Source organism: Rhinolophus ferrumequinum, chromosome 3, assembly GCF_004115265.2.
Source record: "Rhinolophus ferrumequinum isolate MPI-CBG mRhiFer1 chromosome 3, mRhiFer1_v1.p, whole genome shotgun sequence".
Taxonomy (NCBI): Eukaryota; Metazoa; Chordata; class Mammalia; order Chiroptera; family Rhinolophidae; genus Rhinolophus; species Rhinolophus ferrumequinum.
The window spans coordinates 3,158,592-3,173,621 of NC_046286.1; positions in this window are offsets into that span (position 1 = coordinate 3,158,592).

Sequence of the window (15,030 nt, forward strand, 5' to 3'; positions counted from 1 at the left end):
AAGGGCTATGTCAACAAAAGTTTGCTGCCGAGCAATTGGTGCCAAGCAATCCAATGCCAACAGAAATCCCCAATCTGGAGTGTGGTAAAAGGAGAAATTTTATTCAGGTAAACAGTTTGCAAACCTGGGAAATGTGTCTCCAGTGGAAACCGAAAGTGCACTCCCCTGAGACAAAGCAGAGGCTGGCTTATACAGAGAAAGCTTCTGCCCTGGTCCCTGATTGGTCCATTTTTATGCAAATGAGAAGTCCAAATTTGCACAGTTTGATTGATCCAAATTGTACTGTCCTGATTGGTCAGAATTGCATGTTCTGACTCATTGTTATGGAGCCTCTTTGATTGGTCAGTAAAGATGCAAATGAGGAAGATTGGTCAAGATGGCAGAATAGGTAAACACCATGCTTGCTTCCTCTCATGACCACATCAAAATTACAACTAAACTGCAAAACAGTCATCATTGAGAATTACTGAACCGATGTCCTACCTCTAAGGACATACAGAAGAAGACACCTCCAGACTTGTAGAAGTGGCAGAGATGCAAAATAGGCTGGTCCCACACTGGCATGTGACCATTAAAATTGGGAGGGATATCTCAGCTTCAGGGGTTCTCCTCCTGCCCCAGGAGGAGCAATGTGTCCCAGCTCCACACCAGGCAACCCAGCCCAGGGTTCCAGACCTAGGAAGAGAAGTCCCATAATTTCTGGCTGTGAAAACCAGAGGAAATTGAGACAAAGGGCTGCTGGAATCCCAGGAGTTCCTCTTAAAGGGCCCGCGCAAAGACTCACTCACTGATGGACTCACTCGCTCTGACCTCCAGCACTGGAATAGCAGTTTGAAAGGCACCAGGAACATACAGGGAAGAACTGAGTTGTCTGACTTCAGGGCAAGAGATGGCGGGGCATCATTCTCCCAGACAGAAGTACTGGCAGAATCCATTGCTTCTTTGTTGAGCCCTACCCCCTTTCAGCATGCAGATGCAGGCGGCCTCCGTAGGTAGATCTTCATCAACATGGCTAACACAATTTGCTCCACACTGGTGATTCCCTAAGGCCCAAAACCACCCAACTAGGTGACCAACCAAAGCAGCTTCCAGTGGCTTTTCCATACAAATGGCTTATCTTGGCTCATGTTGTAGAGTTTCCTAAAAATCTTTCAAAGCTTCACAAAACCCAAACATGTAGTATCTGGCTTTGGTGTGTCCTGTACCCCTTACTGAGCAGTCCTAAGCCAAGCAATAGTGACAGCCAGCCTTGGTTTGCAGCTTGACCTCTCAAGACACTTCCAAACCCAGAGCTGGTGGCTGCCATTTGTGGGTTACTTTCTGGCTCATGCCAGGTGGCCCTGTGACTGAACGTGGCTTGTGGCAAGGCCCCTCCCAGAAGACCCCAGTGTCGGCATGCCAAGTGGCCAGCTTTGGACTAAGCCAGAGCACCACCCAGTCTCTTCCCAGGACAACACACCCAAAGGGCAGACTGGCCAGACACCAGAGCCCTATGAAAGCAAATCCTGCTCCATAGGGTGAGCCCCTGTACAACAGCTCCTCCACTGTGGTCACAACCAGTCCTGACAACCAATCAGTTCAAAGGTCAATTCCTCCCACTGACATGCAAACAGCAACCAAGGCTCAACTATGACAAGAAGGCACACACAACCCACACAAGAAACACATCTGGAGCACCTGGCTCAGGTGAACAGGGACTGTGTCACTGGGCCCCACAGGACATCTATTACATAACACCACTCTACTAAGACCGGGAGACATAGCAGCCCTACCTAATACCTAAACAACACAGCCAAAATTGGGAGACAAAAAAAAAAAATCCCAAATAAAAGAACAGAACAAAGTTCCAGAAAAAGGACTAAACAAAATGGAGACAAGCAATCTACCAGATGCAGTGCTCAAAACACTAGTTATAAGGATGCTCAATGATCTCAGTGAGAACTTCAACAAAGAGATAGAAAACATAAAAATGGAGATAGAAAACATTAAAAACAGCAAGTCAGAAATGAAGACTACAGTAACAGAAATAAAGAACACATTAGAGTGAATTAACAGTAGATTGGATGAAGTAGAGGATCAAATCAGCAGTTTAGAAGATAAGGTAGTAGAAAACATCCATTCAGAACAGCAAAGAAAACAGAATCCAAACAAATAAAGGATATAGTTTAAGGCCTCTGGGACAACATCAAGCATGCCAACATCTGCATTATAGAAGCACCAGAAGGAGAAGAGAGAGAGAAAGGAATTGAAAACTTATTTGAGAAAATAATGTCTGAAAACTTCCCTAACATGGTGAAGGAAATAGACACATAAGCCTAGGAAGTACAGAGAGTCCCAAACAAGATAAACCAAAAGAGGCCTCCACCAAGACACATCGTAATTAAAATGCCAAAAGTTAAAGATAAAGAAAGAATCTTAAAAGCAAGAGAAAAGCAATTAGTCACCAACAAGGGAGCTTCCATAAGACAATCAGCTGATTTCTCAACAGAAGCTTTGCAGGCCAGAAGGGATTGGCATGAAATATTCAAAGTGATGAAAAGTAAGGACCTACAACCAAGATTACTCTACCCAGCAAAGCCATCATTGAGAATTGAAGGACAGATTAAGAGCTCCCCAGACAAGAAAAAGGTGAAGGAGTTCATCACCACCAAACCAGTAACAAGAAAGCTTAGAAGAACTTACCTAAGGAAAAAAAAATCAAAACTATGAATAATAAAGTGGTAATAACTACATATCTATCAACAATTACTTTAAATGTAAATGGATTAAATGCTCCAGTTGAAACAAATAGCGTGCTGAATGGATAAAAAAGAAAACACCCTTATGTATGCTGTCTACAACAGACTACTTCAGATTGAAAGACACACACAGACTGAAAGGAGATGGATGGTGTAAAGATATTTCATGAAAATGAAAACAACAACGAAAAACAGGGGTAGCAATACTTATACCAGACAAAATAGACTTTTAAACAAAGGTCATAACAAGAGACAAAGAAGGACCCAGTAATCCCACTTCTGGGTATTGATCTGAAGAAACCCAAAATGCTACTTTGAGGGGACATGTACACCCATATGTTCAGTGCAGCATTGTTTACAATGGCCAAGATGTGGAGGCAGCCTGGATGTCCATCGATGGATGAATGGGTAAAGAAGAGGTGGTATGTATATAAAATGGAATACTGCTTGCCCGTGGGAGGGAACAGGTTCTTGCCATCTGCAATGGCAAGCATGGATCTGGAGGGTATTGTGCTGAGTGAAGTACGTCAGACAGAGAAAGACAGATGCAATGTGATCTCAGTTATATGTGGAATCTAAAGAACAAAACAAATAAACAAACAAAACAGAAACAAACTCATAGATACAGAGTATATTTTGAGGGTTGCAAAATGGGAGGAGGTTTGGGGGGTGTGGGTAAAAAAGGGGAGGGATTAAGAAGTACAAATTTGTTGTAATAACTATGTATGTGTCAGATGGGTACTAGATTTATCGGGGTGATAGGTGGGAAGGTATTGGGAGCAGGGTGAAAAGGTGAAGGGATTAAGAAGTACAAACTGGTAGTTACAAAATAGTCATGGGGATGTGAAGTAAAGCATAGGGAATATAGTCAATAATATGTTAATAACTATGTATAGTGCCAGGTGGGTACTAGACTAGTCAGGGGTATCACTTTTTAAATGACATAAATGTCTAACCATTATGCTGTACACCTGAAATTTATATAATAATATTGAATATCAACTGTAGTTGGAAAATTTAAAAAGGGGGAAAAATGTGAAGGGGAATAAGAAGTCCAAATTTCCAGGTATAAAACAAATAAGTCATGAGGATGTAATGTACAGCACAGGGAATATAGTCAATAAAATTGTGTTAGCGTGGTACGGTGTCAGGTGGTTGCTGGACTTATCATGGTGGTCACTTCTTTAGGTATATAATTGTTGAATAAGTATGGTGTACACCTGAAACTAATATAGTATTGTATGTTAGCTATATATTAATAAAAAAATTTTAAAAAAATAAAAGAAAATTAGCAAGACCAAAATCAATAAAGGTAAATCCTGAATTAATAAATTTTCTAAAAGATGTAAATACAGATATAGCTGCACAACTCTGACTGGACAGGGAAGGTCTGAGTCCCGCTGGTCGAAATACAATGCCAGGAGCTTCGTTATAGGGGTCCACTCAGGTTGCAAGAGCACAGTGTAGGAGAATTGTCCGCTCATTCTGTGGCTTTTCTGATATGCAATGTGTGTGAGAGGTCTCTATAAACAATGGCTGTTGATTATGAATTTGGGCCCAATTTACCACAAGGAGTCCTTTTTAGCAGGTACTTTCCTTCTCAGAGTCAACAGCTGTGGGGGAGAATCTGTTTCATGCCTCTCTTCTAGTTACTGATGCTTTGCAGGCAATCTTTGGCACTTCTTGGCTTATAGATGCATCACTCCAATCTTTGCTTTCACTTTCATATGGTGTTTTCCCTGTATGCCTGTCTGTCTCAGTGTCCAAATTAGGACACCAGTCATATTGGATTATGGCCTACCCTATTGACCTCATTTTGACCACATTTGCAAAGACCCTATTTCCAAGTAAGATCATATTTTGAGGTACTGGGGGTTAGGACTTCAACACATCTTTTGGGGGAAAACAATTGAATCCATAACACCTCCCATTAAGCCAAAGGTGAGAGCTGAGGCAAAGGCATGTGTGGGACATGAGTCTTGACTACCTGTAACTTGGTTGAACTCTGATACTGAGGGTACCATGTCCATAATATGATGAAGTTTTGCTATGTATGTATTTACTTATGACTTTGTGGATACGAAAATACCCAGATTATGATGGATGGCTTCAATTACATTGTCAGTTTTTGCCCTGAGGCCAAGCAAGCAGCCTCCACTACAGCGCAAGAATATACAGAGTCGCTTTCCAAACAGTGAGTAATTCTCTAACCCATAAGGCATGGCTTACTCCAGGGAAGCACGGGGTTTTACACCGACTCCTCTGCTGGGACTTGACAGACTCCCCACCCATCCGTATCTACTACAGATAACCCTGGCTCCAGTGAATCTGCTCTAGGTTTCACCCTCTGAGCCATTCCGATGAAAGTTACCATGTGCTTGCAAGCGCCTGGTTTTCTCAGCCTGTTTCCTGCCTGGAGATATGTAATGTTGTTACTGACATGATTGCATTGTAGTGTACCGTTCTACTATTTGTTTTCTGCTTATCCAGTTTGCTTCTTGTTTTTGTTTCCACTTTCTTGCCTTCTTTGGATTATGATATCTCCTAGTATTCTATTTTAACGTATCTACTGTTTTTTGGCTATATTTCTTCATATTTTTAGTGGCTGCTTTAATAATTATAAAATGTATACCTGACTCATAGTCTATTTAGAGTTATATTTATCACTTTAAGTAAAATGTGGAAGTTTTACACCATATAGGTCCCTTTCATGTTACAGTGTCATATATATTTCATCCACATACAACGAACACCCCACCACACAATGTTATATTCTCTGCCTTCAGCAGTCATGCCTATGATCAAGAAATTAACAGCACAAAGTTAGCCTATGGTGTTTACCCTGACGTTTACCACTTATGTTGCTCTTCCTTCATCCCTGATATTCAGAGTTTTAAAATTTCCTTTAGTAGGTCTGTTGGTGATGAATTCCCTTAGTTTTTCTTCACCTGAGAATGCTTTATTTTGTCTTCGTTCTGGAAAGATATGTTTGCTGAATGTAAGATTCTGGTTGACAGCTAATTGTCTTTTAAAGAGGTTGTGCTGCTCTATTACGACCTTAATGGTTTTACAAGAGAAGCCCGTAGATGTTCAAATCATTGTTCTATTTAGTTAGTTAGTTAGTTAGTTAGTTAGTTAGTTAGTTAGTTAGTTATTTCTAATGCAACATTTTCTCTGGTTCCTTTCAAATGTTTTGTTTATCTTTTTATTTTAATCTTTTTTTTTAATTGGGACACAGCCATGGTCATTGGTTACATATTGTTTTTCATGTTACAATGGCATAGTTGACTCTTTTAAGGAGGGCGCAGCTCACGGTGGCCCATTCAGCGATCAAACGGCAATGTTGGTGTTATCAGCACCACTTTCAAGCAACTGAGCTAACCGGCCACCCCCTGTGACATTCAGTAATTTGATTATAATTTTTTTAGTTCTGGTTTTCTTTGAGTTTATGTTTTCTGGGGTTCACTGAACTTCTTGAATCTATAAATGTATGTTTTGAATATTATGTTTCTAATATACATATATTCTGCAGCAATCTATTTCTCCTCTTCTCTGGGACTTCAATGACATGAACATTAGACATTTTCATATTGTCCCACAGGTTCCTGAGTGTGGGGACAGAGCCCCAGAAAGCAGTTTCCAGGCTCTCGGCCTCATGTGGAAAGATGCTGTCTCAGGTAGTAGATAGCCATTAGCTGTGGCTGATTGGCCGTCAGCTGTAACCATTGAGCCATTGGCCACTAATATGACTGCCGCGGCTACGGAAGGAAGTGGAGGAGAGAGGAGGAGACTGGAGGAGAGTGGAGGAGAGTCGGTCGGTTGGCAGCAAAGTGGACAGCAGGTCGCACATCGTGTAAACCCAGCCTCCAGTGAGACCATAGTGGTATGACTTCCTTACCTATGGCTCCGTGGGTGTTCCTTTTTGGCCTCACCATGTCCTGCGTTCTTGTGTGGGGAGTGGGACCAGAGACCCCGCAGGCCATCCCACGTGACAACTGGTCCAGCGAGCAGAGTCCCCCGCACATCACTGAGTCTCTGTTCATTTCTCAATACTTATTCTATCTTTTCAGATTGGATAATTTCTATTGATCTACCTTTAAATTGTTCAGTGTACCATCTGTCATCTCCATTCTACTATTGAGCCCATCAGGGAATTTTTAATTTCATATACTGTATTTTTTAATTCCAAATTTCTCTTGAGATATATATATATATATATATATATATATATATACACACACACACATATATATATATATATGCACACACATATATATACGCACAGAGGATACCAAAAAATGCATACACATTTTAAGAAAGGAAAAAAACCTGTATTAAAATTGTAATACTCAACATATAGTCACCTTTGACTTCTGCAATTACAAGAGGTGCTCAAAGTGGTTACCATCAGCATCCAAATACTTCTGATTATGGCGAACTACTGCTACATAGATAACATCTCTTAAAATGTGTATACATTTTTTTGGCACCGTGTGTGTGTGTGTGTGTGTGTGTGTGTGTGTGTGTATAATTATATATAATTTCTTGAAAAGTGGTCACATTTCCCCAGTTCATTGTATGCCAAATAATTTTGGATTGTATTCTGGACGTTTCCAATATTGTGCTGTGAGACTCTGGGTTCTGTTACAATACCCTGGAAATTGTCAGACGTTTTGTGTTGTTATAGCAGGCAATCAGCCTCATCAGGCAGAATAAGCACGTTCTGTCCCACCTTCTGTGGGCAGTAGTTCTAATGTCAGCACAATTTTTCAAACCTTTATAGTGATTGCTGCTTTGTGCCTGCCCTGCCACTTGGTGATTAGTTCGGCAGTTCAGCTCCTAATATGTTTGATATGCTGGTGTGAGATTGCCACACTCATGTGCAGCTTGAGGAGGCCTGGGCCTGGGACCCTGGGAGTTGTGATGGTTCATATACAGAATTAGGGATTCCCTTCTCTTGCTCTCTTGTCTGTGAGATTTCTCTCAAACTCTCCAGCTCCCATGGAGAACTTAACCAGTACCTCTGACCAGAAAGACTGGTTTCTCTAAGGACTTTCTGCACTGTCACGTGATTCTACACACCTGAGGCAAAATGGCAAGAAAAAGTGGAAACAATTACAGAAACCCCCACACACACACTTCTTAGACCACAGGGTTCCCTTTTCCCTGTTCTTTTCACCATAAATATGACGGTTTTGATGCCTCCACCACTGCAGCTTCAGTGCAACTTCGTGATTCTGGCTGCCCTCAGGACAGAGCTGGCAGAGAAAAAGGAAGTAAAGACCAAAAAAAGGGGATATTTCCTCACACGCTCTCTGGCTTACAGAAACCCCTTTTCTGATCCTCTGGCCAAAAAGAGGTTCTCTTGGGGTTTTTTTTATATCTGCTCCCACTGCAGTTCCGTGACTGAGGTCACCCTCAGATCAAAGCCAGGCGATAAAAGAGAAAAAGAGAAAACACGAACTCACCCTCTTATTGATCTTTCTTTAAGTTTGGATTTCTTCTCCAATATTCCTGTTATTGTTGCTTTTTCAAAGTCCTCAGATTTTTTAAGTAAAAAAACTATTTTTTTATTCTTTTGAAAGATTTTCATTATAATTTAGTGGGAGAGATAGACATAGTGGGCTTACTCCAACTTGGCCAACACTAAAAGATCCTCACTTTCATTTTTTTTAATGAATATTTTGTGAACTAGCATGGCTGAGTTTATTGAGATAGAGAACGTTATATTGTGGAATGAGCAAAGCAGTAGAGAGGGACACATTGAACAAACAGAAACACAAGCTGTATAAACACAAGAAGCTAACTTTGCCACCTTCTTAACTTGTGGACTTCTCAACATCTATAACCATCTGTAAGAAAGGGAAAGAGGCCTCAGATTTTAATAAAACATAGAAATTTGTCTGTTGAATGGACTGACTAGATACTTTTCTTTTTTACGTACACATTACCATAGAAGTTATAAGGCCTGCCTGAATGCTCACTCAGGAGCAGGGAATTGACTAACCCCAAAGAACATATTGAAAGAAAAAACAATAATGGGATTAAATATGCCTTATTAACACGTATTGTTTCAAGTGTTCAATATAATATTCCAATACAAAAGAAACTCATGATGCAATACACTGTGATAATTGGTCGACTCAATATGATCATGAAAAGAGTTGCTCTGGTAGTTCTACCCCATTTCAAACTCATCAGAAAAAGTTCTTTTTTCTCAGCTAATTTTTCACATTTAAAAAGAAAGTCTTTTAACTCTGCAAGCTTTTCCCTTTTAAACTGGAAGCTGAAGTAAAGAAGGTTTTCAAACAAAACAGAAAAAGACTCAGAGATACAGAGAACAAACTGATGGTTGCCAGCTGGGAGGGAATTGGGGGCCTGGGTAAAAAAGATGAAGGGATTAAGAAGTACACTTGGTAGTTACAAAATAGTCATGAGGATGTAAAGTACAGCATAGAGAATATAGTCAATAATATTGTAACAACTATTTATAGGGCCAGGTGGGTACCAGACTAATCAGGGGAATCACTTCTTAAATTATATAAATGTCTAACCACTATGTTGTACACCTGAAACTAACATAAAATAACATTGAACGTCAACTGTAATTGAAAAATAATAAAAAATAAGAATGATCCTATAAATAAATAAATAAAAGCTTTCAGTAAAAATGAATTTTTAGAAATCTTTGAATACATTTTCCACTAGGATTGCAGAGAAAATAAAAAGAAGACTTTTCTCATTTAAAGAATATTTTATTGAAACCTACGTAATTTAACTAGCCATTGTCACCCCAATACATTTTAATTAAAAAAAAGAAAAAAGAAAGAATATTTTAGAGTATTTATTAATTTCTCACTTAACGTAGATGTTTTTTTGCTTTTTATGACAATTTTTGACTTGTTTTGGTTTGGTTTCCATTTGATACTGAGAATGAAAGGAATTTTGAGAAAAACTACATATTTTTGTTATACGAAACTTCCAACCATAAAAGGGGAACGCTTTTGTTTGTGGTCATTTGTAAAGCAAAAGAGTGTGTGTGTGTGTGTGTGTGTGTGTGTGTGTGTGTGTGTGTGTGTGGTGGGTTAATTACATGTGTTTATCTTTGGTATGGAGGTAACTCAGATAAGAATGGTTGCTCAAAGGGCAGCAGGAAATGATAAGTCAAGGCTGATTAGGGCTTAGTATTAAGTAGAATCGGGGCTGTCAGAGTAGAGTTATGATCCATGTTAGCATAGAAGTAAGTCTGATATACAATTTGAGACCAGAGCTTGATGATGTGGCAAAAAAAAAGAGAGATTGAAACAGGAGTAGTTGTTTATTTAGCATATGTATTTATAATTATATATTATGGTAGTAGATTCAGTGTCATCTGACTGAAATGGGGTCAGTATGTGTATTGGGCTGCTCAGGCTGCCATAACACTGACTGGCTGGCTTAAACAATGGAATTTTATTTTGCACAGTTCTGGAGGCTGCAATTCCAAGATCAAGCTGTCAGCGGGTTTGGTTTCTCTTGAGACCTCTCTTTTTGTCTTGCAGGTGGTGTCATTTCAGTGTCCTCACATGGCCTCTTCCCGGTGTGTGTGCACTACTCTTCCTCTTCTTATAAGGAAACCAGTCCTATCGGATCAGAGTCCCACCTGTACGGCCTCACTTACATGTAGTTACCTGTTATTAAGTGAGGCCGCACAGGTGGGACTCTGACACAGTCACATTGGGAGTTAGAGCTTCAACATATAAATTTGGGGGGAACACAATTCAGCCCATATCATTGTACAAATGAAATTAATTAATATAAGTATTATTATTTATAGTATTATATAATATATGGGCCAGGTAATATTATAGGTTAGGGAGATAGCATTTTAGAAGACAAACAAAGTTCCTACTATCAAAGAAATTGAATGAAAGTATAATGTTTATCATATAATGATGAGTGTTCTGTGTTAAAAAAAAAACACGTAATTGGGATTAATTTGAAGGAACTACTTTAGACTAAGTGATCAGGAATGGCCATTATAAGGAAATACAATTTGAACTGAGGCTTGAATGACAAGAAAGCAAAAGCCATTCAACATCTATGGCACACCACTCCAGGCAGCAAAAACAGTATGTGCAGATCACTAAGTAAGCATTAACTTTGCATGTTAGAGGAACAGAGAACTAGCGTGGCTGAGTTTATTGAAAGTGAGAGAACATTATACTGTGGAATGAGTACAGCAGTAGAGAAGCACACATGGTAGAAGATCTACTTGGATTATTCTGTGCTTTTTTGGACACTCCCTGGCATAGAGGACCAAAAGGGACACTGTGGCAGTGCTGGCTTCTCTCCACTGAAACCAAAGCCAGTGGTTTGCAGGATGAGGAAGGAATAATGAGCCCATTCTCAGGCAGGTCATCATTCACTAAAAAAAGCAGCTATAAAAAGGTCTGACAGCGCATAAGAGACAGATACATGAGTTATTTCTCATTGCGAATCACACATAACCTAATTTGCTTTGAGTGTGAGGCACGAGATTAACTAGAATTTGTTGTTGTTGTTGTACTAAGTAGAAACGACCTATTAGACCTAAAAGTGATTGATCTGCGCCTCATCTATTGTGTAACAATACCACCATCCCTTCTAATTTCCATTGCAGAGGATTTGATCCAGAAATTACTTCTGTTACTAAGAGAAATGAAGAATTTTTAAGTATTCCCTATTCCCAGATGTGGTGGATTGGCATAAAATATACCTCTCAACCTCTTCTAGTGCATTTGTCCTGTACTGCAGATCATACAAAACTAAAAAGTACATTTCCTGGATAATCTTTGATGTCATCTAGGTCTAACTAATCAAAGATGATCTGGTGAAGTTTGGACCTACTTGTTTTTTGTTTTTGTTTTTTCTCCTGAAAGGCACCAATGTGGGTGTACTATGTTCTTTGGTAGCAGAATCAGAAGATATTTTCATGTCTGATAACTCAGTTCATGGATGTAAGAGGCAGCATACAGGGTGTCCACTTTACAGGTGCAGATTGTGGCAGGTGACCATAGCTGCTTATTGAATGTGGTGCTTCTGACCCCGGTGGCTTCCTTGGTTGACTGGTACGATTCCTTCCATTGTCCTGATGATACTTTAAGTTGTGTTCAGCTCTGTAATAAACTTCTTTCTGCTTAAAAGAATCTAAAATAAATGTTGTTCTCTATAACTATCCTTTTACCAATATGCCATGTTTGCCACTTGAACAGTCAGAAAACAGACAAAAACTCCTTGATGGCAATTCAGCTCCTTCTTTTGAAATAAACAGTTGTCACTATGAATTCCTGCCATAGTTGAGCACTATATTTGGGAAGATGGATTCGTAGTTGTGTCTGTGTCAATGAGCATCTATTACGTTGATCAGAGGTGCCCTTGGCATCTCCACCTCAAGGCCAAGACCCTGTTTCCAAGCCTCCCCACCAAATACATCATCTTCGTGGGCACCAAGTCCCACGGAAGACTAGTGCAACACTAAAGTTAGATGCATTCTGAATTCACGTAAGATTTAAATTTTGAGTAATGAAGAGGGTATCTTAGAGAACTCAATCCTTTTTAATATGTTTTTTCTGGTTAACAAAAATTAGATAACCACCATTTTTTTCTTGTCTCTGGCACCAACAGACCAAAAAGAAAGCCGTGGAATGAGAACTTCAAAATGAACAGATGATACAGGTTCAACAACAAAACAAGAATAACAGCTATATTAACATCTGTTCACTAGTTTGCTGGATGTTCCTTCCAGTGCAGTAGTACAGTGAGTTCCTGGACCCAATTCCACCTTGGGAGGGAGGTTACCCCACACCAACGAACAATTCTCCAACATCAGAAGGGAGTGTGAGAATTCAGCTCAACTCTGACACTATCTCCTGGAGATACCATCAGATTTCACAGTTAAGGGTTCGGTCCAAGACTGCCCCCACTCCCACCCTCCACACTCACAAACACACTTCAGGTGACAGACACAACCCCAGGTCACCCGTGCTTCTGACTGACTGGCCACAGATGGGCGGTTCCAATGACCCCTCCAAATTAGAATGCCAGTCCCAAGTCCAGGCTGTCACCTCTGCTTCTGACTAACTGGCTATAAATCAGAGGTTCCCACACCCCCTCCTTGGGTTTGAGTAACTTGCTAGAATGGCTCATAGAACTCAGAGAAATATGATACTTATTGTAAAAGGATGAAACTCAGAAACAGCCAGATGGAAGAGATGCATAGGACAAGGTGTGTGGGAGGGGCCGGGGGCTTCCATGCCCTCTCCATGAGTGCCACTCCCCCCACATCTCCACATGGTCACCAACCCAGAAGCTCTCCTTGTTATCAGCATTGGGGTTCTTGATTCCTCAAGCTAGAAATTGAGAGGAAACCCCAGAAAAATTTCCAGACAGATTTTATTAAGCTTATTCTCGAGCACAAGGGAGAAAGCACAGAGGAAAGGAAGGTCCTCTGAACTGGCTTGGCTACTTTTGTAAGCTGGTGGCGAAGCAGGCTTCCAGAAAGGGCAGTCTTTCTGAAATTGGCTGGCATTCTGTCATGAGTGGGATGTGTCTATTAAACTAGCAGTCTCACACGTTTGTGTCTTTCCACAATGTCAGACTTTATTAGAATAGAGCCATGGATCTAGTCCCACTGACTTAGTTTACCACAGGCATTAACCAAGGCTCTGGCCAGAGGATAGCCTCCAATAGTTGAGGTAGAACGGTTTCACACAGTAGGGTCACACAGGATTGCCAGCAGTGGGGTTAGGCAAGGCAAACAGAGTCTTATGAAAGAAGGATGAGAGAGGGTCAGGTGTTCAGAGAGAGTCCCTCTGGCCCTGGGGTGTGTAGTGTCAGACATCAGGCCAGGTCAGGAGGTGAGGCTTCAAGCGCTCCCTTCTGAGACAAGTACAGGTGCGGTGTCAGCTTGTCAGTTGGATCCTGAGTGATGAGCCGTAGAGAGTTCGGATTTTATGCTAAGACTGGGTGCGGTGCACCCAACTACAGTCCAGATGGTCACACTCCACCCTGCGTCTGGAGTTATCTGGTTAGGGTGCTCACTGGGTACGCCTTTCACGGGACGCTCCGGCATGACCGTCACTTTGTGACTGACATAGCTGTCAGAATTATTACAGTCCATTTTATGTTCATAGTTAATGCTCTTTACACTTTATTTACCAATTACAATGTCTGGTAGCCATGTTCACACTTGTGCTGTGGGGCAAAATGGTGGATGTTGCGTCCCGCGGAACACGAGCAGTGAGCGAACGAGAAGGGAAGGTGAAGGCTTAAGAAAGAAACAGAAATCAAGAAAGTTATGAAACGGGACAAGGGTCTCACAGCCTCAAAGCACTGAGAGCCCCGAATTGGGCCATTTTGTGGCTTTTATTGATATATACACAAGGAAGTAGCATTGTTTTTTTTCACGGTGTGTGATTCTCATACATCATACCAGAAAACTGATTCAAGCCAATCACCCTTGCCTGCAAACAGCCGGAATCGAAAGTCCCAAGGTGTCTTAATAATAGTGGTTTGTACCTCCCCAGGGACAAAACCTTTCTGCTGAAACTCATTGTTAAGAATAGATCGAGAACTGATGTCATCACATCACTGAATCACTTCCCAAGCAGGTTGTAGGAACGAATACAGCCACAAAGGCAGAAGAAGCTCTCCTTAGACGGGGGACGGTGGGGGTCTATGTCCACCTCTATCAACCCTGTGAGTTTTCCTGGTGGTCCCCACGCTACTGCACCTGTCTTAGGTCTTTCCCTCGGTGGGGAATCTTACCTGTCATGGTTGACCAGCCATCCTTTGGGGCCAAACAGGGAGACCTAAGATGCAAGCACAAAGGTGAAGCAAAGTCCCTGAAAGGAACAGTCTCACAGACTCTTCTTTCTTTTTTGGGAGTAGGCACGAGGGGATACATGGGCAGGCCGCTGTGTGACAACAAGTGGACTGCTCATTATCTCCACGCCAGGCAGGTCGTGTAGTGGAAAAACCTTGATCAACTGTTCATGTGGAATAGTGGCGTCAACATCTGAATGGAGGTAACCAGTTAGAAGGGTGGTAAAATGAGCTACTTCCGCATTTTTGTGTGGGGAGTGATGGGGTGGTGGCATTCTTTGGTCCCAGGCCCAAGTCCCTATGCTGTCTCATCCTAACCCTATCCTTTTTGGTTTTTGTGGAGGCTTCATTGTATGCTTGATTAATTCAATGGCAGCTGGCAATTTATTCAGCCTCCAGCCCCTCTTCCCTCCCTGGAGGTATGCGGATGGGACTGAAAGTTCCAAAC